The following is a 16,399-nucleotide window of genomic DNA, read 5'->3' on the forward strand; positions in this document are numbered from 1 at the left end:
TTACTCTACCACTAACTTTAAAAGCCCTTTATCGGATTTGAACCGATGACTTACGCCTTACCATGGCATTACTCTACCACTGAGTTAAAAGGGCTTTTTTTTTAATTCAAAAATGAGCCACTTTCATTTCCCATTCTGGGTCTACTGCATAATGTACATAAGATATGTAGATATCCATATATCTATATAAGTTTATTCATCGTGAGGTTCAAAATATTGATAAAATCAATAAAAATAAGAAAATATTTGCTATTATCTCTTATAACTTGCATAAAACAAAGTAGAGATCCTTTTTTATATAATAAAATGCGTGAAGAGAAAGTTGACACAATAAAAAATAATAAACCATACCCTATACATACCTAACTCTTCTTAATTCAGGGTTTTTCGTTTCCGAAGACTAGGAAAATAGGCGGATTCTGGAACCCTAAGGATTCGATGGTATATGGCTATGGAAAATATAAGATTTTTGATCCTAGCGGGAAAAGGAACGGAACAGATACCCAATATGATTCTTGGGAGGAACATTTCGTAATGGTCTTGATCCTCTATGCTCTTTTTTATGTGTTGCTAGTTCGATTGCACTTTTTTGATTCTTTTAAACAAAACAAGAATCTACTAAACCAGAATTGAAATTGAGTGAGTGGAAAAAAGGGGTTTATAGGGACAGTTCAGATGCTATTGGCATGGTAAGAAGAGGTGTATTTTACAGACCATAGGGGTTATCGAAATCCTAAAGTAAAGGCCTGCAATCGAAGTAGAAGTACCAACGGCTCACTGCCATGAACCTTCTCCATTTGATTCACTAAGGGGAAATTCACCTGCTTCTCGAATGGGTATCATTGACAAAGGGTTGCGTTTGTATCATAATCTACATGTAGCGGGTATAGTTTAGTGGTAAAAGTGTGATTCGTTCTATTAATAACTGAATTAAAATGATATACTTAAGGCATCCTTAAGTTTTTTTCTATTCCGATGAAAACTTTAGTTCTTATAAAGGATTTCATCCTTTTCCTCTCAATAGCGTATTGAGGAACAATATACATTCTCGTGATTTGTATAATTGAAATTGCATCCAAAATACAAATAGGATTATGAGTACAGAGTCGCGAAGCATAATTTTACATTGGATTAAGTATTCCATATATTAAAAATATGAGTAAAGGATCTATGGATGGAGATACAAAAAAGTTTTTTCCAATCGTAACTAAATCACCTTTACCTTCAAAACGGGAAAAGGAAGCCAAATAGCTAAAAGCGGTAGTTTTGGTTTACTAGAACCATCAGCATATTGTTTAAGCTCGGTGGAAACCCAATTCTTTTCCTCAAGGATCCCTTGAATGAAATTAGGGAACGAAGTAAGTAGATTAGATGGATTTAGATCGAATTTCTATCTCCTTACTCTATAAGGATCATCTAGAAAGCGGAGAGCTTTGGTTCTATTCAAATAGAAAAGCTGACATAGATGTTAAGTGGTGAGAATATCCATAAAGGAGCCGAATGAAATGAAAATTTCATGTTCGGTTTTGAATTAGAGACGTTATAAATAATCAACCAACGTCGACTATAACCCCTAGCCTTCCAAGCTAACGATGCGGGTTCGATTCCCGCTACCCGCTCCATTCTGTATATGTATAAAAGGAGTATTCCATTTGTCTAGACCTGTATAAAAGGAGTATTCTATTTGTCTAGACATAGTTGAGGCCCGTATTTAACCTTTTCCGTTCACCATTTTCTGCTACTGCAGAGCGGAGTAGAGCAGTTTGGTAGCTCACGAGGCTCATAACCTTGAGGTCACGGGTTCGATTCCCGTCTCCGCACTTAGCAGTCTCTATAAAAGGACTATTCCATTTCTATATATATGGTACAGGGTTGGGTGGTATCCAATCCAATTTTTTTATTCATTACTTCCTGGCCTTAGAGGGCAAAATTGAGCAGTCTGCGAAGCCGCCTGCCTCCATAAGAAGAACAGGCAAGGTTTCTCCCTACCCTGCAGAAAAGAAAAATGAAAGAAACGCACAGTCTACCTCCCTTCCCTTTAAAAGCAGTTTGCCAGTTCTTTGTCTCAGTGAATACCCCCCTGTTGGCGAGTTCTATTTCCCTCTCCGGAGCCCTCCTTTTTTTGAGTGGGGTGAAAAGTAAGGGTAATAAGGGATAGGGTACTAGACTAACACCTAATTAATATATAATTTATTCTAAGTAGTTAAACATTCAACTAGACTAAATTTTTTCTCATAGTACTTGACTAAAGTAAGCGGGCAAGCGGCGGGAATCGAACCCGTATCTTCTCCTTGGCAAGGAGATGTTTTACCATTGAACTACGCTCGCTACGGAATATATTTTATAGCGTATATCCGCTTGTGTCGACCGTCTATGTCTGGGTCGACCGTTTCATTTTCTATTATATTAGAGTTTTCCTTTTTTTGATTGTCTGTCAATCAATATTCTAATGGCAATGCAATTTCATAATACTGAAAGAGAAGAGGTAGCAATTCGGAACGCAAATTGCGTTTTAATGTGTCTCACTATTTGAATTTTTTCGAAGAAATGTCCTTTTTATTTATTTTGTATCGGGTTACTCAATACTAAACAAATTTATGAAATGAGAGAATTCAGAATAGCTACGAGAAAGACTAGACCAATCCATAATGATGTATCGGAAAAAACAACGTTTTTATTATTTGACCAACCATCAGGAGAAGCAAATACAAGGGGTACACTAATTACTAAGACTGAGGAAGTCGCAATTAATGCAAAAACAGCTAATTGGAAAGCAATAGTCATATTTCTAATCCTCAAGCTATCATCAAATAAAGTTGACTACATATTTGATCCCTCACTTAACCTAAATTGTAAAAAATACAAGAAGTAGAAGGGGTTTAATCATGAATCCATTGATTCTTCTCTTTAATTAATAATTAAAACTTATTACTTACCGCTTTTATTTGGATATGGGGATTAGGGTAGGGGATTTAGTCTTTATTTCAAAAGCGGGTATAGCGGATCTTCTATCCGTGTATACAGTATACAGAAATATATCGAAAAAGGATTTGCATCTGAGATGTTTCTAGAGGTTAGTAGATCCTTTTATTTTTATATGGCTGTGTTCTATTTCTAGGATTAAAGAAAAAGGGAGTAATCGAAGAATTAGAGAAAGATCTACAAAAAGAAATTAACTCTGTAAACCAGAGAATTAATATTTCTATCGAAAAAGTTAAAGAGCCTTATAGACAACCTAACATTCTTGCAGAATATATAGCTTTTCAATTAAAAAATCGAGTTTCATTCCGAAAGGCAATAAAAAAAGCCATTGAATTAACTAAAAAAGCAGATATAAGGGGAGTCAAAGTAAAAATAGCGGGTCGTCTCGGAGGAAAAGAAATTGCACGTGCGGAATGCATCATAAAGGGTAGACTTCCTCTCCAAACAATTCGCGCTAAAATTGATTATTGTTGCTATCCAATTCGAACTATCTATGGAGTATTAGGTGTAAAAATTTGGATATTCGTAGATGAAGAATAACTAATCTTGTCTTCGCATTCTGTGCAGTGATAGAATAAAAAATGACAAGAGCCTGTTTTCCTGAAATCCCTAAAAGAAAGAAGAAATTATACCTCTTTCTATAAGATTTAATGAAAATTGATAAATCATTTAATATAATTGCTATGCTTAGTGTGTGACTCGTTATTTTTTCTTTAAAAAAATAAAAAAATTTAGTAATTATAGAAAATTAACTAATAACCAACCTATTGCTTCGTATTGTCGAGATCCTAACTAAGAAGCAGTCACTATCTGAATAAATATCTCTATCATAAATGAGTAGATCTATCATATAGTTGTAGCAACTGCAATTTTTTCTCTAAAAAAGAAACGAGATTCTAGGTTCTGAAGCAAAACTAAAGGGATGTAGATAAAGGGAAAGATGATAGAAAGAAGAATAAGTAAGATATAGGATTCCAATATGTATGGTCTATGAATTGCATCAAAAAAGGCAATGTGATAAAGCATCAATATAATATAATAAAAATAACAGAGAATTAGAAATCGTAACTTGAAACAAGAACTACAAATTTAAAGCAATAATTAAAGAGCCACCCGGGTTAATAAAACTGAGAAAATTAACTCGAAAAGACATTTTTTTGAAGCTCCGTTGCGGGATTCAGACCTAACCATTCAAGGAGAAGCAGTGGGAACGACACAACCTATGACTCCATAGGATTTTATTGCAAAGAATCCAAAAACCTCATTGGACGGGATGGCGGAACAAACCCCAAAAATTGTCTTATTTGGTAAGGTTATAAATTACCAAATAAGACAGGAATAGAGTAAATATTCGCCTGCGAAATCCTTATTGAATTAGAATACTTTACCGCAATTCAATAATTCAATAAATTCAATAAAAGTAAAAAGAAAGATATTTTTTTAAGAAGGATTACGTTAAAAATAGAATATAGATAAATAGACACACACATCTAGATATATTCTAGATCTTCTTTCTTGACTATATATTTTTCTATTTGAACAAAATTAACTATGAAAAATAAAAAAAAACTAACTTTTTCTATTACCTATTAATGTGTATCTATCCATAATATTTTTGAATATTATGGAATTAGAGCAATTTGCACGCTTTCTCATTTAATTCGCGAGGAGCTGGATGAGAAGAAACTCTCATGTCCAGTTTTGCAGTAGAGATGGAACTACGAAAGAACCATCGACTATAACCCCAAAAGAACCAAATTTCGCAAACAACATAGAGGAAGAATGAAAGGAAAATCCTGCCGAGGCAATCGTATTTGTTTTGGTAGATATGCTCTTCAAGCACTTGAACCCACTTGGATCACGGCGAGACAGATAGAAGCGGGACGAAGAGCAATAACACGATATGCACGTCGTGGTGGAAAAATATGGGTACGTATATTTCCCGACAAACCAGTTACACTAAGACCCACAGAAACACGTATGGGCTCGGGAAAGGGGTCCCCCGAATATTGGGTAGCTGTTGTTAAACCAGGTCGTATACTTTATGAAATGGGTGGAGTATCCGAAACTGTAGCTAGAGCAGCTATCTCCATAGCTGCCAGTAAAATGCCCATACGAAGTCAATTTATTCGATTAGAGATATAGAACCCCCAAAACGGGTTTTTCTTTCTGGAAAGACAATATTTCTTTCATCCTTTTGCATCGAAATAAAAAATTGAAATCCAAATAATATGATTCAACCTCAGACCCTTTTAAATGTAGCAGATAATAGTGGAGCTCGAAAATTGATGTGTATTCGAGTCATAGGAACTGCTGGTAATCAGCGATATGCTCGTATTGGTGATGTTATTGTTGCTGTAATCAAAGACGCAGTGCCCCAAATGCCTCTAGAAAGATCCGAAGTAATTCGAGCTGTAATTGTACGTACATGTAAAGAGTTCAAATGTGAAGACGGTATAATAATCCGCTATGATGACAATGCAGCGGTTATAATTGATCAAAAAGGAAATCCAAAAGGAACTCGAGTTTTTGGGGCGATCACCGAGGAATTGAGAGAATTGAATTTTACCAAAATAGTTTCATTAGCTCCTGAAGTATTATAAATACTAGTAGGCGAAATTTAGATCAAAGAGTGAATTAGTAGATTGTGTTTCATGTATATGTTTTAAAATCTAAAATGAAAAGAAAAAAAGAAAACATGTTGATTATAGAAAAATTGGGAGGAACCTAGAATTAGAATCTTATGGGCAAAGACACTATTGCTGATTTACTAACCTCTATAAGAAACGCGGACATGAATAAAAAAGCAACAGTTCGAGTAGTATCTACAAATATTACTGAAAACATTGTAAAAATACTTCTACGAGAGGGTTTTATTGAAAGTGTTCGGAAACATCAGGAACGTAACAGATATTTCTTGGTTTTAACTTTGCGACATCAAAAGAGAAAGACTAGAAAAGGAATATATAGAACAAGAACTTTTTTAAAGCGTATCAGCCGACCCGGCTTACGAATTTATACCAACTATCAAGGAATTCCTAAAGTTTTGGGTGGAATGGGAATTGCTATTCTTTCTACTTCTCGAGGGATAATGACAGATCGAGAGGCTCGACTAAACAGAATTGGGGGAGAAGTCTTATGTTATATATGGTAATCGCCTTGCCTATAGTGCCCGAATTCTCTCTCGAACTTCCTATTATTCAAACAAAAAGAAAAAATAGCAGAAAAAAAAATGACAGAAAAAAAATAGGTGAGAAAAGAAAAACCCGAGAGAAGCAAAAGTAACTTTCGAAAGTTTAGTTACGGAAGCCCTACCCAATGGAATGTTCCGCGTTCGTCTAGAGAATGACACCATCATCCTGGGCTATATTTCAGGAAAGATTCGGTCTAGTTCTATACGAATACTGATGGGGGATAGGGTCAAAATTGAAGTAAGTCGTTATGATTCAAGCAAGGGACGTATCATTTATAGACTTCCCCATAAGGATTCGAAGCGTATCGAAGACTCGAAGGATAGCGAAGATTTGAAGGATAGCGAAGATTTGAAGGATTAGGTTTTTCTTTTTTCTAGAATAATAAATGCAAAGTTCAAAAATTACAGCGAAGAGACTTATTTTTTCCAAAAGATTAGATTCATGGTTTAAGAAAGGATACGGAAATATGAAAATAAGAGCTTCCGTTCGTAAAATTTGTACAAAATGTCGACTGATTCGTAGGCGTGGCCGAATTAGAGTCATTTGCTCCAACCCGAAACATAAACAAAGACAAGGATAATCTTTCGAAAAAGCACTTTACTTTCTAAAAAGTAAAAAAAAAGAATACCTACGGGAATGTTTAAATTAAAAATAAAATAATTTGAAATAATTAAAGTAAAGGGTATATTTTACCCTGAAACGGATATCTTTGTATCTTTTATTTATTTATTTTTACTCATATTTATGAGATTTATGAGATAATAAAATATGGCAAAAGCTGTACCAAAAATAGGTTCACGTAAGAGAGTGCGTATTGGTTTACGTAGGAATGCACGTTTTAGTTTACGGAAGAGTGCACGTAGAATAACAAAAGGGGTTATTCATGTTCAAGCTAGTTTCAACAATACCATTATAACTGTTACAGACCCACAAGGTCGAGTGGTTTTTTGGTCCTCTGCGGGTACTTGTGGATTCAAAAGCTCAAGAAAAGCATCACCCTATGCTGGTCAAAGAACAGCAGTCGATGCTATTCATACAGTAGGTTTACAACGAGCAGAAGTTATGGTAAAGGGCGCTGGTAGTGGAAGAGATGCCGCATTACGAGCCATTGCTAGAAGTGGTGTGCGCTTAAGTTGTATACGCGATGTAACACCTATGCCGCATAATGGATGTCGACCGCCTAAAAAAGGCGTCTGTAAAAGAATTAACCCGCTTTCAAGAGAAATAAACGATTCAATGATCAAATAATAATACTAGTCTATTATGGTTCGAGAGGAGGTAGCAGGATCCACTCAAACATTACAGTGGAAGTGTGTTGAAGAGTAGATAGTAAGCGTCTTTATTATGGTCGTTTCATTCTGTCCCCGCTTATAAAAGGTCAAGCGGATACCGTCGGTATTGCCTTGCGAAGAGCTTTACTTGGAGAAATAGAAGGAACATGTATCACACGTGCAAAATTTGGAAGCGTGCCACACGAATATTCTACAATAGCGGGTATTGAAGAATCCGTACAAGAAATTTTAGTAAATTTGAAAGAAATTGTATTGAGAAGTAATCTCTATGGAGTTAGAGACGCATCCATTTGCGTCAAAGGTCCCAAATGCATAACTGCTCAAGATATCATCTTACCACCTTCCATAGAAGTCATTGATACGGCACAGCCTATAGCTAACTTGACCGAGCCCATTGATTTCTGTATTCAGTTACAGATCAAGAGAGATCGTGGATATCAGACGGAACTTAGAAAGAACTATCAAGATGGAAGTTATCCTATAGATGTTGTATCCATGCCTGTTCGAAATGTGAATTATAGTATTTTTTCTTGTGGGAATGGAAATGAAAAACACGAGATACTTTTTCTCGAAATATGGACTAATGGAAGTTTAACCCCTAAGGAAGCGCTTTATGAGGCTTCTCGTAATTTGATTGATTTATCATAATAAAATGGATTTTAGGTATCTAGGGAAAATTCACTTCGAAGTAACTATTTCCTAGATACCTATGCACGGTACCTCACGGTTGAATGAATCAACCTGAAAAATACCTAAAAAAGGCCTAAAGTTAAGGATTTATCAATGGGTAATGTTGCTCCAATACCTAACCAAAGAGCTACTGCAGTACCGATTAAAAAAACGGTCGTAGCTACCGGGCGACGAAATGGATTTTGGAATTTGTTGACATTTTCTAGAAAAGGTACTGTCAATAAGCCTGTTGGCACAGAAACCATTAAGAGAACGCCCAATAACTTATTGGGTACCATACGGAGTATTTGAAACACGGGAAAGAAGTACCACTCGGGTAATATTTCCAAAGGAGTTGCAAACGGATCCGCGGGTTCACCAATCATTGATGGCTCGAGAACAGCTAAACCTACATTACATGCAATAGTACCTAGAATTACTACTGGAAAAATATATAAAAGATCGTTGGGCCACGCGGGTTCGCCGTAATAATTATGTCCCATCCCTTTAGCTAATTTTGCTCTTAATACAGGATCATTTAAGTCTGGTTTCTTTGTTATTGGGATAGGTGAACTCTTTAGGATCCATCCCCCAAAGGAACCGGACATGAGAATTTATCATCATCCGGCTCGAGCAATAAAGAAAGAAATAAGACCGCGGAAGATCCATAATAATAATAGAATAAGGTATATAATTACTCAATGACTCTAGGCAAGAAAAGCTTTATCAGATTATCTTTTCCGAAGTTGCACCTACAACTACTCATTGAAAATAATCCTATTCTTATGGGTAAATGCTCAATATCCAAGTGGGCTTACAAATTTGATCATGATCAATTGCTTTGTGGATTGTCTCATGTCTCTTGATTAGTTGGTCTTTATCCCCTCACTATCGCAAGTTTCTTACGCCCAAACAAAGTATTTACTTGTTACTAATAAAAAAATCAAAAAGTTTAGCCTATGCTCTTCCTTAGATCCCTTCTTTTACTCCGATAGTATTGCGAATCGCAATCGATGCAAAGAAAATGAATGCATTTCCATACCATAATAAAAAAAGGTAAGTGTAATAAATAGAGAATTGGATCATGTCACATGACTTATTCCATTTCTACTCTATGGGACCTTACGGAGCCTTTTCATGGATGACATGGTTGGGGTATGATCATAGAAAATATTCTCCTCAAGTGAACCAGCCTATCCTTCCTAGGTAGGGGACTTACGTGTTGATTGGATGCGGAGACACCTTTGGTTGTGAATTCTAATGTGGCAGATCCAATTCTTTATCTGCATGGCCAAATCTATAATTCAAGTCACACACTCCCATAATCCGCCTTTTTTTCTTTTGTAAAATTAACTTCAACTATTTGTATTACATCAAAATACTTCGGAGTTGAAGAGAAGTATCCAAATGACATGTGTTATTTTACAATAACCCATGTTTGTAGCAATGAAATACCACAACCTACCCAATATTATATATGAGAATTCTAATTCTCTATGATATGCCTTCCCTATAAAGGACCCGAAATACCTTGCTTACGTATCATTGGAAAGTGCATTAACATAAATACGGCAGTAAGCAGAGGAAGTACAAAGGTATGTAAACTATAAAAACGAGTCAAAGTGGATTGGCCCACACTAGCACTTCCACATAATAACTCCACTAGAGGCGATCCTATTACCGGAATCGCATCAGGTACACCTGTCACAATTTTGACTGCCCAATAACCAATTTGATCCCAAGGCAAAGAATAACCCGTTACACCAAACGATGCAGTCAAAACAGCCAAAACCACACCTGTGACCCAAGTTAATTCGCGGGGTTTTTTAAATCCACCTGTGAGATACACACGAAATACATGTAGGATCATCATTAGAACCATCATACTTGCTGACCATCGATGAACTGATCGGATTAACCAACCAAAGTTGGCCTCGGTCATTATGTATTGAACCGAGGAAAAAGCCTCTGTAACAGTTGGGCGATAGTAAAAAGTCATAGCAAATCCGACGCTGTAACATAGTTGAGGTTGAATCTAAAGGATCTACTGCTGGATAAATACCCTTGGAAGCTAATCCTTTGGAAAGTACGGTAGTAGCATCCAAATGGGCAAATGTTGTGGCAGGAGCAGGGTCAGTCAAATCGTCCGCAGGTACATAAACCGCTTGGATCGAAGTTATAGATCCCTTTTTAGTAGAAGCAATTATTTCTTGCAAAGAACCCATTTCTGTACTAAGAGTAGGTTGATAACCCACCGCGGAGGGCATTCTCCCTAATAAAGTGGATACCTCCGATCCTGCTTGAACAAAACGAAAGATATTATCGATGAATAAAAGCACGTCTTGCTTATTAACATCTCGGAAATATTCCGCCATAGTTCGGGCAGTTAAACCAACTCTCATACGAGCTCCCGGTGGTTCATTCATTTGGCCATAGACTAGAGCTACCTTTGATTCCTCAATATTTTTTTCATTAATTACTCCGGATTCCCTCATTTCCATACAAAGATCATTTCCTTCGCGAGTCCGTTCCCCTACTCCACCAAATATGGATACGCCCCCATGAGCTTTAGCAATGTTGTTGATTAATTCCATGATGAGTACTGTTTTACCTACTCCAGCCCCCCCAAATAGTCCTATTTTTCTTCCACGTCGATAAGGAGCTAAAAGATCGACGACCTTAATACCTGTTTCAAAGATGGATAATTTCGTATCTAACTCGATAAAGGCAGGCGCAGATCTATGAATAGGGAACGTTGCACTACTATCTACAGGACCCATTGTCAACAGGCTCCCCAAGAACGTTGAAAATTCGCCCGAGAGTAGCTCCGCCGACCGGAACACTGAGAGGAGCTCCTGTGTCAATCACTTCCATTCCTCTCATCAACCCATCTGTAGCACTCATAGCTACAGCTCTAACTCGATTATTTCCTAATAATTGTTGTACCTCACAAGTCACATTAATTTGCTTATCGGCAGTGTCTCTACTCTTGACTACCAAAGCGTTATAAATATAAGGTAACTTACCGGGGGGGAAAGTGACGTCCAGCACGGGTCCAATAATTTGATCGATACGGCCTGTACTTTTTTCTTCAATTGGGGAAACCCCGGGACGAGAAGTAGTAGGATTGGTTCTCATAATTATCACATAATAAAAAAAAAGGAATTTGTCGAAAAAAAAATTTCTTGTTGAATAATACCAAATCCAAAAAAATATCCAAAAATCCAAAAGTAAAAAGGAAATCAATTAGTTAATTCAATAAGAGAAAAAAGGGGAACAGGACTTGATTTCGTTGCCCAAGCGAATCCCTTTCAACCCTTTACTCATGGAATGAGGCCGTTGGAAAGTTCAATCAATCTTTTTTTCATAAGATAGATTTTTCCTTTTGTGGAGGATCTGTGCCTACTCTACTTTCCTATCTAGGACTTCGCTATACAAAATATATACTACTGTGAAGCATAGATTGCTGTCAACAGAAAATTTTCTTAGTATTTAGTTAGGTATTTCTTTTCAAAATAAGAAAGGGGCCCTTTAATAATTTGTAAAAAAAAAAGGTTAAGGATTGATTTGGGTTGCGCTATATCTATCAAAGAGTATACAATAATGATGGATTTGTTAAATCAAATCCTTGGTTTAATAACGAACGGTGTTAACTTACCATAACAACAACTCAATTCCTATCGAATTCCTATAGGATAGAACATACACAGGGTGTACGCATTATATATGAATGAAAAATATTAATTAACTTAAGCATGCCCTCAATTTTCTGTAATGAGTTGCTATTAATTGAATATCTCTTTTTTTTATGAGATTTTTGCTAAAGTTTCATTTACGCCTAATTCACATCGAGTAGACCTTGTTATTGTGAGAATTCTTAATTCAAGAGTTGTAAGGAGGGACTTATGTCACCACAAACAGAAACTAAAGCAAGTGTTGGATTTAAAGCTGGTGTTAAAGATTATAGATTGACTTACTACACCCCGGAGTATGAAACCAAGGATACTGATATCTTGGCAGCATTCTGAGTATCTCCTCAACCTGGGGTTCCGCCCGAAGAAGCAGGGGCTGCAGTAGCTGCCGAATCTTCTACCGGTACATGGACAACTGTTTGGACTGATGGACTTACTAGTCTTGATCGTTACAAAGGACGATGCTATCACATCGAGCCTGTTCCTGGGGAAGACAGTCAATGGATCTGTTATGTAGCTTATCCATTAGATCTATTTGAAGAGGGTTCCGTTACTAACATGTTTACTTCCATTGTAGGTAACGTATTTGGTTTCAAAGCCCTACGTGCTCTACGTCTGGAGGATCTACGAATTCCCCCGACTTATTCAAAAACTTTCCAAGGCCCGCCTCATGGTATCCAAGTGGAAAGAGATAAGTTGAACAAGTATGGTCGTCCTTTATTGGGATGTACTATTAAGCCAAAATTGGGATTATCTGCAAAACATTACGGTAGAGCGTGTTATGAGTGTCTATGTGGTGGACTTGATTTTACCAAAGATGATGAAAACGTAAAATCACAACCATTTATGCGCTGGAGAGATCGTTTTGTCTTTTGTGCCGAAGCTATTTATAAATCACAGGCGGAAACCGGTGAAATCAAGGGGCATTACTTGAATGCAACTGCGGGTACATGTGAAGAAATGATGAAGAGAGCTGTTTTTGCGAGAGAATTAGGTGTTCCTATTGTAATGCATGACTACTTAACTGGGGGATTCACCGCAAATACTACTTTGGCTCATTATTGCCGCGACAATGGCTTACTTCTTCACATTCACCGTGCAATGCATGCAGTTATTGATAGACAGAAAAATCATGGTATGCATTTCCGTGTATTAGCTAAAGCATTGCGTATGTCTGGGGGAGATCATATCCACGCCGGTACAGTAGTAGGTAAGTTAGAAGGGGAACGCGAAATCACTTTAGGTTTTGTTGATTTATTGCGCGACGATTTTATTGAAAAAGATCGTGCTCGCGGTATCTTTTTCACTCGGGACTGGGTATCCATGCCAGGTGTTATACCAGTAGCTTCAGGTGGTATTCATGTTTGGCATATGCCAGCTCTGACCGAAATCTTTGGGGATGATTCTGTATTACAATTTGGTGGAGGAACTTTAGGACATCCTTGGGGAAATGCACTTGGTGCAGCAGCTAATCGAGTGGCTTTAGAAGCCTGTGTACAAGCTCGTAACGAAGGGCGCGATCTTGCTCGTGAAGGTAATGAAATTATCCGAGCAGCTTGCAAATGGAGTCCTGAACTAGCCGCAGCTTGTGAAGTATGGAAGGCGATCAAATTCGAGTTCGCGCCGGTAGATACTATCGATTAATAGATAAAACTAAATATGAAGAAGGTCTAAATAAAAAGAGAAAAAATAAGTTACGAAATGCAGTGATTCTTCTTTATTCTTCTAATTGACTGCAATTAAACTCGGCTCAATCTTTTTTTTTTCTAAAAAAAAAATTCTAAAAAAAAGATTGAACCGAATAAAAATGGATCATGATACGATCATGAGACTTCACAAATTGAGATTCGCCTATTCTACATATCTAGAATATATAAAGGTATAATAAATAAATACAAATCAAATATACTATTATCATATGATAATAGAATCAAATACGCAGTATTTACAGGAAAAAAGTCTTCTATAAAAAATATTTATTTTGCAAACTAAAAAATACAATAGTCAATATTCCTCATAATAGATATACTTAATTATATCATAACAATCTTAAGACATTTTTCGAATAGATAGAAATAGTTAATTTGAATTGAGACACCTATTCTATGACGGATTTAAACTTACCTTTGATTTTCGTGCCTTTAGTAGGTTTAGTATTTCCGGCAATTGCAATGGCTTCTTTATTTCTTTATGTGCAGAAAAATAAGATTGTCTAGTATTTTTTAGTGTAAGTAAGTGTAAGTAATAGAATATGGTAGGGTATGTGGCTCTTTCTACACACAAATGAAAAACGGCTATGGATGCGGATATAGGCTACAAGCATAAATGCATGAATATGCGGAGCCGGGTATAGCTATTTTTATTTTAATTGAATCAACGAATATTTTTTGAATAGAAAGTCAGTGTATCTAACCTATTATTTCACAAGAGTACTAGTTGCTGAAGGCGATTTCAGAATCAAAAAAAGTAAAGTCAAAATCATTTAGCTTATTCTCTCAATTTCAATCGACTGCTGCTGGATTTAGTATATCTAATATGAATTGGCGATCAGAACACATATGGGTAGAACTTCTAAAAGGTTCTCGAAAAAGGGGTAATTTTTTCTGGGCCTCTATTCTTTTTCTAGGTTCACTAGGATTCTTATCAGTTGGGGTTTCCAGTTATCTTGGTAAGAATATGATATCTATACTTCCATCTCAACAAATTCTTTTTTTTCCGCAGGGGGTCGTGATGTCTTTCTACGGAATCGCGGGCTTATTCATTAGCTCCTACTTGTGGTGTGCTACTTTGTGGAATGTAGGTAGTGGTTATGACCGATTCGATAGAAAAGAGGGAATCGTGTGCATTTTTCGTTGGGGATTCCCTGGAATAAAACGTCGCGTCTTCCTTCGATTCCTTATGCGGGATATCCAATCAATTAGAATTTAGGTTAAAGAGGGTTTTTATCCTCGTCGTATCCTTTATATGGAAATCCGGGGCCAGGGGGTCATTCCCTTGACTCGTACTGATGATAAGTTTTTTACTCCACGAGAAATTGAACAAAAAGCTGCCGAATTGGCCTATTTCTTGCGCGTACCAATTGAAGTATTTTGAGTATCCATTGTATTTTTTGGAACTGAATAGAATGAAGAAGAATTGGAAGAAGAAAAGTTTTCTCAACATGGGGAGGAAGTCCCTCCGAAATTTGATTTGTTATTGTATTGTAAGGGGCTTTTTTAGTATTTATCTAAAGGAAGGAACAAACGAGGATAAGATAAAATTGCTGTAAATTTATTTTGCCCAAGTGGGATATATGGCATACTATTCTTTCCATTTTCATCTTTTTTTCTATTCCACTCCATCTAGATATAAGAAAGAACCCAATGCAATGAAATTCCACTAATATACAATACAAAAAAGAAGAATAGATACAGGGTCTCAAACCTTGCTAGAGTTTTTGCTTCAAAGAAAAAAAATATCATCATAGAGTCAGCGAATGAAGCGGATTCATTAACAACTCAATTTATAGATCAAAAATGAAAAAAAAGAAAGCATTGCCTTCTTTACTATATCTTGTATTTATCGTACTTTTGCCCTGGGGGGCCTCTTTCTCAGTTAACAAATGTCTGGAACTTTGGATTAAGAATTGGTGGAATACCAGACAATCTGAAACTCTCTTAACTGATATTCAAGAGAAAAGGATTCTAGAAAGATTCATAGAATTAGAAGAACTTTCTCTCTTGGACGAGATGATAAAAGAGAAACCAAAGACACATGTACAAAAACCTCCTATAGGAATACACAAGGAAATAATACAATTGGTCAAAATAGATAATGAAGATCATCTCCATATCATTTTGCATTTCTCGACAAATATAATCTGTTTGGCTATTCTAAGTAGTTCTTTTTTTTTTGGTAAAGAGGAACTTGTCATTTGGAATTCTTGGGTTCAGGAATTCTTCCATAACTTAAATGACTCAATAAAAGCTTTTTTTATCCTTTTGGTTACTGATTTTTTGTTGGATTTCACTCCACCCGGGGTTGGGAACTAGTAATTCGTTGGGTCTACAACGATCTTGGATGGGCTCCTAACGAGCTAATTTTTACTATTTTTGTTTGTAGTTTTCCAGTAATTCTAGATACATGTTTGAAATTTTGGGTCTTTTTTTGTTTAAACCGTCTATCCCCTTCGCTTGTAGTCATTTATCATTCAATTAGTGAAGCATAAATTCATTTGATCTCCTGATATTAATCAAATTAGCATCTTTCTTTCTTTAGAAAAAGGCCCCTTTCCATTTTAGCAAAATTCTTTCTATTTCTACCTGCTTAAAGGTATTCATCATTCCGGTACAACTGTTGCAGTAGAATGACAACAGACTCGTGTATAGGGAACTAGATTAGCTTAGCTACCTATCTAATTTATTGTAGAAATTCTGGGATCTGCGATTGGACATGGAAAATAGAAATACTTTTTCTTGGGTAAAGGAACAGATGACTCGATCGATTTCGGTATCGATCATGATATACGTAATAACTCAGACATCTATTTCAAATGCATATCCCATTTTTGCGCAGCAGGGTTATGAAAACC

At 36.3% G+C, this 16,399-nt stretch overlaps 2 long non-coding RNA genes and 3 other non-coding genes across 5 annotated transcripts in view; 2 read left to right on the plus strand and 3 right to left on the minus strand.

Annotated features, from left to right (window-relative positions):
• Window positions 1-10,346, plus strand: part of LOC112271746 — a 24,905-nt gene extending 14,559 nt beyond the window's left edge. The window contains exon 2 of the long non-coding RNA XR_002965070.1: window positions 10,166-10,346. This is a non-coding gene — a long non-coding RNA (uncharacterized LOC112271746). The remainder of the gene's footprint in view (window positions 1-10,165) is intronic.
• Window positions 1-10,537, minus strand: part of LOC112271747 — a 25,414-nt gene extending 14,877 nt beyond the window's left edge. Inside the window, exon 1 of the long non-coding RNA XR_002965071.1 lies at window positions 10,426-10,537. This is a non-coding gene — a long non-coding RNA (uncharacterized LOC112271747). The remainder of the gene's footprint in view (window positions 1-10,425) is intronic.
• On the minus strand, window positions 23-94 carry TRNAT-GGU. The gene has a single exon. It is a non-coding gene; the product is annotated as a tRNA-Thr (tRNA).
• Window positions 1,748-1,821, plus strand: TRNAM-CAU. Its single transcript has one exon. It is a non-coding gene; the product is annotated as a tRNA-Met (tRNA).
• Window positions 2,258-2,328, minus strand: TRNAG-GCC. The gene has a single exon. It is a non-coding gene; the product is annotated as a tRNA-Gly (tRNA).
• Window positions 10,538-16,399: the final 5,862 nt, after the last annotated feature.

Source organism: Brachypodium distachyon, chromosome 3 (genome assembly GCF_000005505.3).
Source record: "Brachypodium distachyon strain Bd21 chromosome 3, Brachypodium_distachyon_v3.0, whole genome shotgun sequence".
Taxonomy (NCBI): Eukaryota; Viridiplantae; Streptophyta; class Magnoliopsida; order Poales; family Poaceae; genus Brachypodium; species Brachypodium distachyon.